Source organism: Canis aureus, chromosome 16, assembly GCF_053574225.1.
Source record: "Canis aureus isolate CA01 chromosome 16, VMU_Caureus_v.1.0, whole genome shotgun sequence".
NCBI lineage: Eukaryota > Metazoa > Chordata > Mammalia > Carnivora > Canidae > Canis > Canis aureus.
In genome coordinates, this window is record NC_135626.1 from 60135770 (window position 1) to 60148231 (window position 12462).

Below are 12462 nucleotides of genomic sequence, written 5' to 3' on the forward strand. Positions count from 1 at the left end.
TCTTAAGTCTCAGATTGCGTGGGTGGAGGAACGACTGTCTGAAGCAAGGCTGCAGACTCGCCTTGCCGGCCCACGTGCTCAGCCCTGGACTATCCCGCCTGGAGTCAGGTCCACCTGGGTCCAAACCCCAGCTCTGCATCCCGAGGCAAGCATCTTAACCCCTCTGAGCATCTGGTGCCCGAGTGTAATCGAAACGCGGAGACAAACGGCTGAGGTTGGGTCTCCATGGACACCAGGAGCAGAGGGAGGGACCCCACAACCAACACGCACACCCAGGTCTCACCCCCAACGCCACTCAGAGACTTGGGATGGAGACAGCTCCCGTCTGTTGGACATTTCTCATCCCCGAGAACCTCATCCCCAAAGTTGGAACAGACAATGCCCCAGGTCAGTTCCCCACCCAGCAGCGAGAGGCTCCCCCCTCTAGGCTCTGCCGCTGGTTTCCCATAGACTTTTTTCTTTTTAACCTGAGTGCGTGGGACCCGGCAGCCACCCAGAGCCCCTCGTGTGCCCCAGTCCTAACCCCACAACCCTGGGACTCCCTGCAGGTGTAACAATAATGGTGCTGCGCCTGGGGGCTCCAGAAAGAAGGGGGTTAAGAGACTATATTCAGGCTGAGGGCTCCTGTTCCCTGGTTGCCCCCTGGGGGCACTGGCAGCAACCAGGACAGGGCTTGCTTTTTGGGGTTGTTTTTTTTTTTAAGATTTATTTATTTATTTGAGAGAGGGGTGAGGGCAGAGGGAGAGGAGGAGAGATCATCTCAATCAGACTCTGTGCTGAGTGCAGAGCCCGACACAGGGCTCAATCTCACAACCCGGCAATCATGACCTGAGCCGAAACCAAGAGCCCGACATTCAACCAACCATGCCACCCAGGTGGTCCCTGGGGGAGGGCTTTTATGGCCCTGACCGGGCTGTGCCCCACCCGCTAATAGAGGCCCTATGTCACCACGAGGACAGCCTCTGGAGATGAGCAGTCCCCTCCCAGCTGGAGTCCAGGCCCCCACACCAGTGCCGGAGGGCCATCTGAGTTTTTGTTAAGCACAGAATGAGGAGACTCTTCAACTGGACCCCAGGCGACAAGGCAAGGAACACCTGGTGAGGCTACTGTGCCAAAGGAGGAGGGAACCACAGGCAGCCGGGGAGCCTCCGGGGCAAGACCCAGCTGGCTCCCTCCTGCCAATGGCCAGGTCGGACCATGAGATCGGGCTCACAACAAGCTGGCTGCACCCCTCCTCAGGCTGGGTGGGCCGGCCGAAGGGATGCTGTCCGCAGTGGGCTCTAGCCATCTTCTTGGATGGACAGGCAATATTTGGGAATAAGCAGAGGGTTGTCCAGGTTTCTGTAGGACCCCTCTGTGTCCCCAGGTCTTAGAGAAGGAGAGAGGCACGTGTGTGGGGTCGGGACATTGATGGCTCGGCAGAGGTCTCTGAACCAGGCAGACACGGACGCAAGTGTCAGCTCGGCCACATCCCACCGGGGTGGCCGTGGGCAGGTGACTCACCCCCGCCCCCAGACGTCTGCTTCCTCACCTACAAGACGCGGCTAAAATCATCACCACTTCGAGGATCCTGAAAGGACTAAGACCAATCACTCAACTATTTACTGAGCACCTATCACGTATCGGCCTGTGGGTCACGGTCCCACGGAGGACATGGTCAGCGAGCAAGTAACCTGACAAGTATGGGAGAAGGAGTTGTGAGAAGCGCCATGAGCGGGAGTAAGGAGGACAGGCTTCCTGGGGGACGGGCAGAGAAGGCCAAGAGCTGAAAGGTAAGCAGCAGCCCCCAGGCCCAGGAAAGGTGGGCAGAAGTGGGGCTCCCTCAGTATCGTGTGGGTCACCCCTGCAGCAGAAGGGCCTGGCAATACGCACTCCCCCTCCTGCCCAGAGGACTCCCAGGGGAGCCGGGTGGGCACATGTGCGTGCTGGCGTGGCTGGGTCACCAAGAAACTGCACACGCGCCCAAACTCACCCCACCCCAGGACCAGGGCATCCAATCTTTCTTTTCTTTTCTTTTTTTAAAAACAAGCCCCAGGGCAGCTCTGACGGCTCAGCGGTTTAGCGCCTGCCTTCGGCCCAGGGCATCATCCTGGAGTCCCAGAATCGAGTCCCACGTCGGGCTCCCCGCATGGAGCTTGCTTCTCCCTCTGCCTGTGTCTCTGTCTCCCTCTCTGGGTCTCTCATGAATAAATAAATAAATAAAATCTTTAAATAAATGAATAAAATAAAAACAAGCTCCACATCCAGCATGGAGCCCAACACGGGGCTTGAACCCACGACCCTGAGATCAAGACCCGAGCTGAGATCAAGAGTTGGTGGACGCTTCACTGGTGGAGCCACCCAGGCACCCCAGGCCACCAAATCTTAAACTGCATGACATGTGCCAAAAATGGGGTTTTTTTCAACCGGGAAATCTTTTTTCGTTCTGGTTTTTCTTTTTGGCTGATCTCAACTAGAAACTCAGGCCAAGAGAGGACGGATCATATGACCCAGCTAGGAAGTGTTTTCTATCCCAGGCGGGCCGTCCATTCTCCCTCGCGCTCCCCACCGCCCCCCACCCGGCTCCACACACACAAGGGCCATAAGGAAAAAACCAGGACAGCAGCCAAGCCTAAGATTCAAGATGACGTACCTATTCCCACACCTGAGCAGCTTTACTTGCCTGTTCTTCACCACCAGCGTGAAGCTAACACACACACACACACACACACACAACAGAGTTACAGTGCTCACACTATGGGTTTACCTGTAAAATGCGCACACACCTGTACCTAGACGTATATCCATCTTGGTCAATGAACCTAAGCCAGGGCCTATCCCATTTAGCAGAAAGGAGCTCGAGGCCTTGTCACTGGCTCAGGAACACTGTGACTCGGCTGGGGGCACGCATGTGTGACACGGGGGCAGAGGTCCATTCCCAGAAGGCACTCAGTGACTTTCAGTCTCAGGCCTCCCCACGCCTGAGGGCAGGGACCATGTCCTGTGTCCTGGTCTCCCCAGGACCTCACCTGGTATCTCTCCTAGAGTAGGAGCATGAATGCCCTCCCAAAGCCCAGGTCCCAGGTCGATAGAAAGACTTCCTGGGGTTCTCCGGCCCTCCCCCCCTAATTCTATCCCTCAGCCAGAAGCCCTGCTCTGCAGAGTCCTCACCTGGACGTGTCACCCTGATGGCTCCACAGGGCAAAATTTCAAAACGGGAAAGCAGGGAGCTCATCTGGACGGCCAAGGCATTCTCTGGGTAAGCGTGACTTCGAGAGCTCGTGCCAGCAGCACAATGGTTTTAGAAAGTAAGGGACTTCTTAGCACCAAAAGGCGGGAAGGACATAAACGCAGAATGGGGGTGGCTCTTTAAAGGGACAGCTTACAGCATTTTGAAAAATTCGGAACTCCCTCTGTCCAGACTCTCTCCCTTTTGCCTCCTTCCAGAACCAGCATCAGACAGTAGACTAGGAGGGCTTTCCGGAGGAAGGGGCCAGGCTGGGAAAGGAGGAGGGAGTGGGGGCGGGGCTCATGGTCCCCAGCAGGGTGCCCTGGGTTCCCAGGCAGAGGCTGAGCCCCTGGGGAGGAGATGCGGGGGGTCCCGGGAAGCCCACAGGGGAGCTGGGGGGAGAAAGCTGACCTCAGGAGCTGGGAGCCAGCCACGCTCGGATAGGATTTCAGCTGGAAAGCTGAACGGGAAAGGAAACTCCAAGTCTTAAAGATTCCCTCTGGACCCTGAGGTTCTCTCAGCTTCTCAGTTCAAGAACCGGAGACAAATTGTGTTCAAGGCTGGCTCTCAGTCAAGGCTCTAATTTTACAGCAGCATGGTCTTCATTTTACACGAGCGTTTCCTGTGAAACCAGGGCCAAGGCGAACAGGAGACCCTACTTCCTCGGCCCCAGCTCGGCCCCACAAACACACCGCATGAAAGCATCACCCAGGAGGAGCCTAAGAAGCCAGCACCCCTACCCTCACCGTCCTCCCCCGCTCGCAGCTCCTGTCCATCCGTCTCCCCACACCACCTCCACCCCATGCCCACCCGGTCCCTCACCCACTCCCACCCACTCCCATCCCCATCCCATCCCTCACCCACTCCCTACCCCCACCTCCAGTCACTGTCCACTGCGCCCCCCCCGCAAACCTCTTGCCTCTCTCCCTGACCCTCTCACCTGCCTGTTCCCTTTGGGTTCTCAGAGTGCTGCCAACCAAACCCGAGGACCACGGTGTTGAAGCTCAGTGAAGGGTTAACCCCAAGGCCTCAGCTCTCGCACATTAGAGTCATGGGGGGGCTTGTAAAACTGCTGAGGCCCAGGCCTCACCTACACACCTGACCTCACAAGTCTGGGATGGCCCAGCTTCCCTTCCCTGGTTTTGAAAGCATCCCAGGGGATCGCAGGGCACAGTTCAGTGATAACCTCTGGCACCTGTGACCACTCAGCCGCCGGGGGCCACTGGGCCACCGTGTTAATGAATTACCTCCCCAGCCTTGTCATCCAGAATGAAGAAGTGAACTTCGGGGCTTTCCATGGCTTGGAGAGAGAGCGGTGTGCAAGGTTAGGGCACCTGCCCTTCCTCCACTTGCGAGCCATTCCCGGCTCCTCCCTCCCTCCCTGGGGCTTCAAAGCTGGGGCAGCGCTCAAAGCTAATTCTCCCAACCTGGGAGCTGTCCTACAGCCCCGGGGGCCTGGCCAGCCTGCAGGGGTGCCTCCCCTTGTACTTGTTACTCGGGTTCCAGGTGTTTGGTGCAGAAGCCTTTCCATCCCTTCACATGCTTCTGGGTGTGCAGAGAGCGGCACTTGTCTTGGAACTCAGCATCATTCCCCCCTGCCTTGCTCCTCTCAGCTCCTCTTTCTCTGTCCTCCCTGTGGACACGTGTGTTCCCCCACTGGCATGTTGGCTCTGAAAGCCATGTCCCCGGTGTGTCACTGCAATGTCCCCATGCCTCGCACAGAGGAATGCCATGCAGAGGAGTTACCCATGGAGCGTGTGGGATGACGGCCTGCAAACCTGCACACGGGTATGCCCTTGCCCCTGCGAGGCACCGCCATCCCCCAGGTCCCTCGGGCTGGACCCCTGGGCACAGCCCCTCACTCCTGGATCTCCTGCACCATGTCAAGGCGGGCGCTGTCCCTCCCGTGATGGCTACACCCTCTCCTCCACTGGGCCATGCTCCAAGATGGGCCTTGAAGCCAGAGCACACTGGTTCATCTTAACCTGCTGGAAGATGAGCTTGTGCAATCATTCACTAATAATTGCATTTCCCCAAATGATTTCCTTTTTAGAATACAAATTTGAACTAAGTCAGCGTCCTTATCCCTCCATGAAAGACATCCTCCCTCACGTGCTCCGTGCTCCATATCCAGCACACATTCCTGGCGAGCTGAGAGAGGAGGGATACAACACCACCCCTGACCAGGGCAGTGTGGTTCATGAGACGCTCACCTGTCGTGCGGGACCCTCTGCATATGCCTGTTTCCCCATCTGTAAAGTGGGAGCGTAGCAGTATCGCCCTGACAGGGTAGCTGTGTGACATAACTCGGAGCAGAGCTGGGTCCACTGTTAAGTGTCAGCTATTATCATCATCACCAGCCACACTCCATTGTGTGCACACAGAGGGGGGCTGAGATCGGCCACTCCGTACTGGAGGGGGTAATGGCTGTAAAGTTATGCATCTGGTTACTTCTCTCCCCTCATAGAAATCTCTCCATGGCTCCCCAGTGCCCTTGGGCAAAGCCCTTCGAGATGTGGTCCCTGCTGACCACTCAACGCCCCGTCCAGCTGCACCTGCCAGCTTCACAGGGCTGGGGGGGGGGGGGCTGGTGCTCAGTAAGCACAGTGAGAGCCCAGCCATCCCTAAATCCACCCAAAGCAGCAGGATGAGTTTGCACAGCATCTGATCAGCATCGGCCTCAGGCAGTGTCCTCTGGTTTAAGGGCAAAATGCAAATGATAAACTCTGAAATTAGCAGCAGCAAAGATTACTTATCAGGGTCACTAAGCTCTTCTTTCTGCAGCAAAAGGCTGCCTGGTGGTGTCTGCAGTTTCCAACCGACAGCCTCTCCTGTGTTACTGCAGGTGCCTTATCTCTTTCGACATTATTATTTTTTAGAGGGTAAGATAGCGATGTCATCTCTACCCAGAATGATCAGCCTGCAACTGCACCTACCTGCACTTGGCATTCACCACAGATGCAGAGAAACCTTCTAAGGCTTATAAAAGCAATCTGAAGGTGTGTGTGGGGGGGGGGGGTGTTGGCGAATACAAAAGATAAAAGAAACTAGTTTAAGAGCTGAGGAGTAAAATATTATCCTAATTAAGTGTGGGGGAGGAGCTAAGGCGCTGGGGTTAAAGACAGCGGGTTTCTCTTTTCTTTTTTTTCTTTTTGCAAATTGCGTTCTTGTGTGTTTCATGACGTCTGGCGTGATATATTCTTGGCTTTCAGAGCAAGGGAAGTCGTCAGGGTTTCATTTGTTATGTTGATGCCAATAGAAATAAATCTCAGCAGTCACGGAGAAGGCTGCTCACACTCCTGACGCCGTCTGGGGAATCCGGTCACTCGCATCCCCAGCAGGCGGGCATAGCAGATTCGGGGTAAGATACACTTTGGCCTTATTGATCACAAAGCTGGGATCCCTGGGTGGCGCAGTGGTTTGGCGCCTGCCTTTGGCCCAGGGCGTGATCCTGGAGACCCAGGATCGAATCCCACGTCAGGCTCCCCGTGCATGGAGCCTGCTTCTCCCTCTGCCTGTGTCTCTGCCTCTCTCTCTCTCTCTGTGTGTGACTGTCATAAATAAATAAAAAAAAAAAAAAAAAAAAAAAAGCTTCTTCATTACTTCGGTGGGGCTGCAGATCAATAGACAGGCCCACGGAAACATAATAGATTTTTTTTTAAGAAAATCAATTAAACAGAATATTTCTTACAGAATTGAGTCTGCAGGGCCGCTCCGTCGTCTCTGGCGTGCAGGGTAAGACACGGGCAGGGCGGCTTCTTTGCAAAGCCTGCCTTAGCCTGACCAAGGATCGAAGCTTTGTTCAAAAGGTTGAATTTTTTTTTTATTTTTTTAATTAAAAAAGTCTTTAATGAAAAATACAAGGCCGGATTTGAAAGAAGAAAGGATTCTCCAGGAGAAGCGGAGGCACCCAGTTGAGCCCCTGAACCCTGGCCGGACACAAGGCCTTGCTAGAAAGCAGCGGCGGCCTCACCCACCCCTAACGTCGTCGTCATATGGGCGGAATCTGTCAGTGTGCCTGCTTGCGGCCTGGAAACGTGGAACCGAAACTTCTTGGAAAGCTCAGACTGATGCCTGAATTTCACCCCCCTGAAAGCAGAAGGCAGCTCAGCAGGCATAAAGGTGAAATACGTTGGGCTGCGGCTGCCCAGGTCGGCCGCTCCCTTCTCTCCCCCAGGGCCACGCGGCAGCAGCTGGAGGCTCGGAGGCTGGTCTCAGGCTTCGTGGCAGCCAGGGAGGCAGCGAAAGCCCGGAGTTTCTGCCAACTGGCAGCACACATTTGGGCCCTTGGGGTTTTCTGGGTTTTTTTATATTCACAGGCACACAAGCAGATTCCCACCCTTGTTAGAGGGAGCCCCTTGTAGACAGGCCCTGGCTCCCCAAATCCTGATCTCAGCAGGTGGAGGGGAAGGGGGTGCTGGCAAGGTCCCCCCCACCAACCTCCAGCCTCCTTGCATCTTCCTTCCTGGTCTGGCGCGATCCCACATGACATCGATGTCAAAAAGGAGAAATTCCCCTCAAGCGGCTGGCAACTGCACAAGGCAGGACTCAAGCTGACATAGGCAGCGGCGTGGTGCGGAGCCCAGCGGGACGGCCGGGCTGCAAGCACTCCCGCACCGCCGAACAGAAGGAATTACACGATCCTGACGGTACATAATAAATAACAAGGCTGTATTCCACGGAGGAGCCTGGTGATGACACGTAAAAATCTCCCTTAGCTTTGTTCTTGTGGTTCACGTCATCAGAGCACCAGGATGGGATCTCAGCCTGAATTTATGCCCATTTCAGGGGGCTGGGGGGCGGGGGTGTTACTTCACATCATTCCCTCTCATCTGTCTCTTGTCTTGGGCTTGTCTTTCAGCAACTCGGATGTGCGGTCTGGGCCTCTCTGCCTTCACCCTCTACCCCCTACCCGAGGGCAGCTGGATCCGTACTCTGAGTACCTAAATTGTCCACCTCACTGCAGGGGCATGATGTGTTGGCTCTGAGATTCTGAATTAAATCAGGAAAGCTGCAGTGAAGTACGAAGCCCCGATCCCTTTCGGCAGGGCCAACGGACAATGAGGGAGACCTCCAAACCAACCTCAAGCGGCAGGCTGAATCTGGCGGGGACCACCGTCTGCCTGGAGATGGAGATGCTGTCCTCCGGGACGCGAGTGTCCGCCTCTCTAGTTCTTTTGCCTCCCTGTCCCTACGGAGAGCAGGGCTGGGTGGGACCCAAAGGGGCCAGAGCAGCACGCCCTGTTGAGAGCTTAGGGAAAGGGGGGCATCGGAAGGCAGTGCAAGGGATCCCTGGGTGGCGCAGCGGTTTGGCGCCTGCCTTTGGCCCAGGGCGCGATCCTCGAGACCCGGGATCAAATCCCACATCGGGCTCCCAGTGCATGGAGCCTGCTTCTCCCTCTGCCTATGTCTCTGCCTCTCTTTCTCTCTGTATGACTATCATAAATAAATAAAATTAAAAAAAAAAAAAAAAAAAGGAAGGCAGTGCAAGGTTTGAGGGCCAAATGAAGGTCTTTCGTATCCAGCAATATGGGGGAAGGCCCTTCTCAGGGCAAGTTTTTTGTCCCGTTAGATTTCATGGTACCTAACGTGCCTCGGCCAAACGGTGAATGACCATCAAAGGATCCTCTTTACACCCTTCTGTATTTAGTTGTTCAGAAATTCAACTTGGATCCATGATAGACACTGAATTCTAAGACTTTTCAGCAAGCCGTGAAGGTAAAACAATGGCATGGGAAGGGGGAAATCCGTGCATGTCATCTGCTGGGACTTTTTTTTTTTTTTTTTTTGCTGGGACATTTTTACTTGGAGAGCCGTAACTCCAAATTCTTGCCTCTCAGAGATGGCAGGACTTGAACTGGTTTAATCAACAATGTTCACCACATCCGGCCACCTGCCGGGCCCTCTTCTTGGGTAGAATCTAATTACCAGCAAAAGTGCCTGGCTTCAAGGTCACCCGGACGACTCAGCGTTTGAGCATCTGTCTTCAGCCCAGGGCATGATCCCTGGGTCCTGGGATCGAGTCCTACATCGGGCTCCTCGCAGGAAGCCTGCTTCTCCCTCTGCCTGTGTCTCTGCCTCTCTCCGTGTCTCTCATGAATAAATAAATAAAATCTTAAAAAAATAAAAGTGCCTCCCTTCACGAAGCCTGTGTTCTATGGGTGAGACAGATAAGAAACAAACACATACAGGGATCCCTGGGTGGCTCAGCGGTTTAGCACCTACCTTCAGCCCAGGGCATGATCCTGGCCTCCCAGGATGGAGTTCCATGTCAGGCTCCTTGCATGAAGTCTGCTTCTGTCTCTGCTTCTCTTGCTCTCTCTCTGTGTCTCTCATGAATAAATAAATAAAATCTTTTTAAAAAAGAAAGAAACAAACACATACAGATGTGAGAGAAACTCCAGAAGCACAGGGACTGTCTGGGTGTTTGCTGTTTAATCTCTAGAAGAGCATCGGTACATAGTAGGCCCTCGATAAATCATGGACCAGAGTACTGAATATGCGTATGTATGTCCGACAGCAAATACCGCAAGCCGTGAAGAACACTTCCTAAGAATAAATCATAAAGGCCCTATAGGGACTGAGCTCAAATATCCTTGATCCTGGAGCAGGATGGATGTATGGCCCTACAAACAGCCCCACACTTGCCCTTCACATACCATTCAATCGATCAAGCCCGTGGACCACACACATGTAAACAGGCTCTCACACATACATACACACATCCCTGACTTGTGTCAAAATACCATCTCCATCCCCTTCAACGCCTGTGATAGAACGTGTTCTCCACAAGCATTTTCTTCAGTGTCAGGCCTCTGGATCCGATTCTCAGGCAGAGTGGGTGACATTTTAACCCCCACCCCCTACGACAAAATGATTTTTGGCAATCGTGGTAGGCAGGAAAACAGCCCTCCAGTATATCCTGATCCCTGGAACCTGCAAATGGCAAGAGGGGTTTTGCAAATGTGGTCAAGTTAAGGATCTTGAGACGGAGATGATCCTGGATTGTCCAGGTGAGCCCTAAAAGTAGCTGCATGGGTCCTTCCAAGGGGGAGGCAGAGGCAGGTTTGAGAGAGGAGAACATATGAACACTGCAGTGTAAAGTGCTTGGATGATGCAGGAAGGGGCCTGCCTCTGCCTTGATCTTGGCCAGGTGGGAACACCCACCTCACACTTGGGCTTCCAGAGCTCTCTCGGATAACAGATATGTTTTGTAGTCAGCCACTAAATTTGGGGCAATTTGTTAAAGCAGCTGCAGGAAACTCATACGGAAATAAACTGTGTACTAGTCCTTCTTTTTCCTGGTTTGTGATTTAAAACAATCATTTTAAAAAGAAGAATAAATTTTCACCTTAAAAAGATCATTCAAATTCAGTGCAGTATTTCATGTGTGAACTGAAATGGTTACTTGCCAAACGTAAATAACTTCTCGTCACAGTTCCTACTGTGTCACTGTTTTAAATTTTAAACACAAACACAAACTATATGGAGTCACACAGAAGGATTGAGTCGGTTCTGAATCAAGGTCTGTCTCCCCACCGCCTGCCCTGCCCGTGGCTTATTCCAAACCTGCTGTTCAGATGCAGGACAAAGCAGTTCCGCGGGGATTGGGTACACAGGCTGCCCCCAGGGCCCTGGTGAGCGATCCCAGTCCCTTCGGAACCACAGAACCACAGCTATGTCCCCAAATGAACAGGAGTGGCCATTGGGTACTGGGAGCCAGCAGGACGGCATGGGGTTTTCCAAACTGACTCCCCCAAAGAATGCGAGGTTTATCAAAGGTTGAGTAATAAAACTGTGCTCATTGGCAGCTTACCTGTTATTAAAACCCCACAGCAACAGCAATTGTTTGGAATTTAGACCAACAAAAAAACATTTTTCAGGGACATTGTTAGGAATTGTGGGTGTGTGATGTTGACGAAAAGCAGACCCAAAAAAAAAAAAAAGAAAGAAAGGCAGACCAACTTTTGCTGGTTTTATTGTTGTTTTTAAATTCCTACAGATGCTGCTCGTCTTCGTTGCCCACATGTGGAACAGACCTCTCCCGCCGCCTGCCCTCGGGCCCACCGCCTGCCCTCGGGCCCACACTACAGCTCAGGAAAAGACACCCCTGCTCCCCAACCCTGCCCCGTTCCGGGGGTGCTGAGCCATACACCCAGGGTAGTGAGTAGTCTCAGAGAAAGAGCCTGAGGGCAGAGGACCAGGGGAGAAGGAAAGCCCACGGAAGACCCCTGGCAATCAAGTAGAAGAAGGCTGCCCTCTGTGCCAAGGCTCAAAAGGGATTTTCAGAAAAGACCACCCTAGACAGAACTGGCCTGTGTACCACGTGGGCCCCTGTGCAGCCTCATCTCTGATTTGGGAAACTTCTCTCCAGCCCCAGTGAGCCTGGCCTCCCAGAGGGCCCTGTGCAGCCCTCCCGGGCCGCTGGGAGCCTCCCTGCACTGGCCTTACCCCTGAGGGACACCCTCCATCAGGAACCCACCACCCGGCTGGCCAGTGACCTGTTCCACAGCCAGGTGCCACCCCCACCTGTGAGGGGCCCTGCACACCATTAGAATCTGGAAGTCTCTGGGCATGTGTGTGCCCCACTGGTGGGTCAGGGAGCAGCAGCCGGAAAGGACAAGGCAGCCTGCATCTCAGCCATCCTGCCTGGCCTCTCCAGCCAGCCCTCCACTGGGTCACGGCCTCCAGAGCAGACGTGCCGGCCGTCACTGGTCACCAAGGCCCACCCCCATCTCCCCTGATGCCCCTGGGGTACTGGGAGCTCCTTGTGACCCGTGCGCTCTGGGTCAGCAGACCTGAATTCCTCACCTGCAAGTGGGACTGGAAGCTTCCCTAAGTACAGTGGCAGGGCACAGAGGGGGCGCCCCGGTTTCCCCTTCCCTCCTCCTGAGCCAAGTTTTATCAGCACATCCAAACTGTAGGGCTCAGTGTCATTGCCCTACAACCTGGAAGGCCTTGCTTGCCCCTCAGAGGCCACGCTGACTGTTCCCCCCCACCCCCAGCCTTCTGGAGACACGGTGATGGTTTCCCGCCGCTGGTCCGGGAGGCGATCGGGGCTCACAGGGCGATGCTGGCTCGGAGCCGGAGCTGTGGGGGAAAGGGAGCAGGCGAGGGAGGGGGAGCAGGGGATGGGAGCCCCAGTTCCCATCCCGTCAGTATGCAAATCACTCGCCGCCGAGATAAACGATCCGGCAGGAAGGCAGGCAGGGTTCCCAGCGGGAGCCATTTGTCATTTCTAGGCCCTTCCAGCA